Below are 3,011 nucleotides of genomic sequence, written 5' to 3'. Positions count from 1 at the left end.
TCCTGTGCTGGCATTGGATAGAACTAGATGACTCTTAGAGTTTCTTCAAGTTCTATTGAATATTCGGCCATTTCTCTGTGATCCACATTCTTTTGTAATTTTCTTGTTGGAGGAAAAAGGAATTTGCAAATTTCCTTTTAGAGGGGGAAAAATACTAGATCAAGCCAACCCTCAGATTCACCACTGCCATTTTACAGTCAGGGATGGGGGCGGGGTTATTAATCTTTGGCGGGTTATAGACCGCCCATTTGGGGTGGGCTGCACCCGCCACTTTCCCTGGTGTATCGGGGCCTCATGTGCTAGAACAGCAGCCGCTGAGGCCCCAATCCACCGCTTTTCAGGCTGCAGGGAAGCAGCAAAATGCCGCTTTCTCGCAGCCTGAAAAGGGGTGTCCCTGGGGCTTCAAGCCCCAAGGACACCCCATGGTGACGGGGAGAAGGAGAAAGGGGCTGCTTGGCCCCTTCCTCCATTGCTTCGCTGGGCGCAGCCGTCTGAAGGCTGTGCCCAGTGAAGCAAAGTGCCGCCGCAAACCAGGAAGGAGTTCCGAAATGGAGCTCCTTCCTGGTCTGCGAAAAGGGCGCCCTAGGCGCCCTGGCGCGGACGTGACAACGTCACGTCCGCGCCGCCCCGTGTAGAGGCGGCGCGGTCGTGACGTTGTCATAGCGGCCCCCTTGTGGAAGGGGAGCCGCCATTTTGTATGGACTCAGTCCATACTAGGGTTAGGGGGGTGCGGAAGCACCGCACCTTCCTAACCCTAGTACGGACTGAGTCCGTACTTTAATGGCGGTTTGTAACCCGCCTTAGTGTCCTTACCACCAGAAGGTGTTGGATGCACTGGTATACAGCACAGGAATTATTGTATCATCTCTTCACTTTCACTAGCAGGGTACACTTTTAGAGCAATATAATCCCCCCCCTCCCTTCCAACCCTTGACAGAGTGCATACAGTTTCTAATTGGATCCTTCCAAATTTTTGAATGAATTGGTTTAAATTTTCCCTATTTCATGCTGTTCTCTCTCTCTTTCTCTCCCTCTCCCCCGTCTCTCTTTCTCTATTTCTCTCTCTCTCACACACACACACACACACGCATTTTCTGTTATAATCTTTATTGGGGGAATGCACACAGAAGAGTCCAAAAATGAGAATGGGATAGAAATTATTCTGAACAAAACATAGATTCTGGGTTTCTTTTGTTAGAAAGGGTCACAGGAAAGACAGAGATTGCCTACAGAGAACACAGGTCCTAGTTTCTCTTGCTCTTTATTAGTGTGGGTAAAAGTAAAAGCTTTCAGAGAACCAAAGTATCGGAAGAGTCGGATGCATCAAAAAGAAGGCAATTGACCATATACAATTGGTGAAGTGTCCTCAATAGAAAATGTAGTGTCTTCTATGGAAAAATAAATTGGTCCTTAGGAACATAGAACTATGTTGCTCACAGGAAACTTGAGATAAAAGCACTTGGACAGGAAGGTCTGTTGGCCTGCTGTCCATTGATGTCATGAGAAACAAGGATTGTTCTGTAATATGTTTTCTTTTAAAATGGAAGACTAGTTTCCTGGGCTTGTGCCAATGCACACCACACATCTTGACAAAGGAGAACAATAAGACTGCTGGGACTTAATGCCTGAAGAAAATGTGCATTCTTCCAGTTCAAACTTGGACTGAATGTGGTTGTCAGCCAATGCAACTTTAGGCTCACTTAGACCCTGGCACATTGACATTGCAGATTGTCTTGGATTGTGTGATGTTATAGCAGGTTCAGTTTTACAGTTTTCACAGTTTTTAAAGTGTCAGTGCTTTCAGAATTGATAATGAAGGAAGGGGAATTGGTAGTTGAAGATGTTGAACCTGTTGACAATTTGTCTTTTTTAGTTTTCATTTTCCTTTTTGGATACTATCCTTCTTTATTTGCAGAGGCTTTAGTTCCCCATGCAGCTTCATATGTAATCTACACACATTACAGACTGCTTCCTCTTCTACATTCTGTCTCCAGAGTGGAGTCTTGGTTGTATAACAGTTAGTGCAGCAAAACCTAGAAATTCCTCATGAACTTGCAGTCTTTTCTGTGGCTCGATGAGTAACTGGTTAATGGCATTCATTTTGTAACAGAGACTATAGGCATTGCACAGTGCCCTGTTCTATCTTTCCTTCAGAGTGGGAAGGACAGTTAACACATTCTTTGCCATCTCCAGGTAATGGAGTGGATCTCCAGCTTGGCAAGGCTCGCTGTTGTGTCTGGAGGCTATGCAAAATGTAGCCTTTCAAAATACACTAGAGTATCTTAGGATGGTGGCATCTTCACAGGGCTGACATAAGCACCAATATAAGGGCTGGAGTAGGATCCATTCACTGAATGCACCAGAGTTTGCCATACTGGTCCCATTCACTGGCTCTGGCAACCTCCATCTTGTTTGGCACTATTACTGCCGGGGGTGGGGGGTGGGCGCTATGGGAACAGGGGAATCCATTGGTGGATGAGGACTACTAGCAATGGAATGGGAGGCCTCAACACCAGCCATCTGTGCTCATACAAGATGGCCACTCAGAGGTTGGCTCTGGCGGGAGGATTCACAACACTGCAGGTAAGAGCCCCAGGCTGGTGGGCACATACATCACTGTGCTTGTGAACAAATGCAAGAAATTTCAGGAAGCATGGGAGTACACCAACTCATCAGGATTGGGGGCAACAGCTAGGTTCTGGAACATTTGATATCCATTGGAACTGAAGCCAGAAGGCCCTAAGAAGCAATCAAGGCAAGCCAGGAACCTTGATGGCCTCACCTGCAAGTGAGATAAGAAGAGCTTGGCTAATCCTTGTTGCTACAGATAACGAGGCAGGTTGAATGCAAAAGAAGGAGAATCATTATATATACATTGCTGTTCTGTGCCTACAAGTTATTTCCAGATTATGGCAACCCTAAGATTGGCTGAATCAGGGTTGTCACTTCTTTTTTACTCAAAGAGTCCACATTTTTAATAGCTCCTTGTATGTGAACTGTGTTCCTCTCTA

The 3,011-nt window shown here is 46.1% G+C and overlaps 1 pseudogene; it reads right to left on the bottom strand.

Annotated features, from left to right (window-relative positions):
* Positions 1 to 1,535: 1,535 nt before the first annotated feature.
* Positions 1,536 to 2,707, bottom strand: LOC121929162 (annotated as a pseudogene).
* Between the last annotated feature and the right edge of the window lie 304 nt (positions 2,708 to 3,011).

Source organism: Sceloporus undulatus, chromosome 4 (assembly GCF_019175285.1).
Source record: "Sceloporus undulatus isolate JIND9_A2432 ecotype Alabama chromosome 4, SceUnd_v1.1, whole genome shotgun sequence".
NCBI classification, from domain to species: domain Eukaryota; kingdom Metazoa; phylum Chordata; class Lepidosauria; order Squamata; family Phrynosomatidae; genus Sceloporus; species Sceloporus undulatus.
This window is presented reverse-complemented; position numbering and strand designations above follow the sequence as displayed.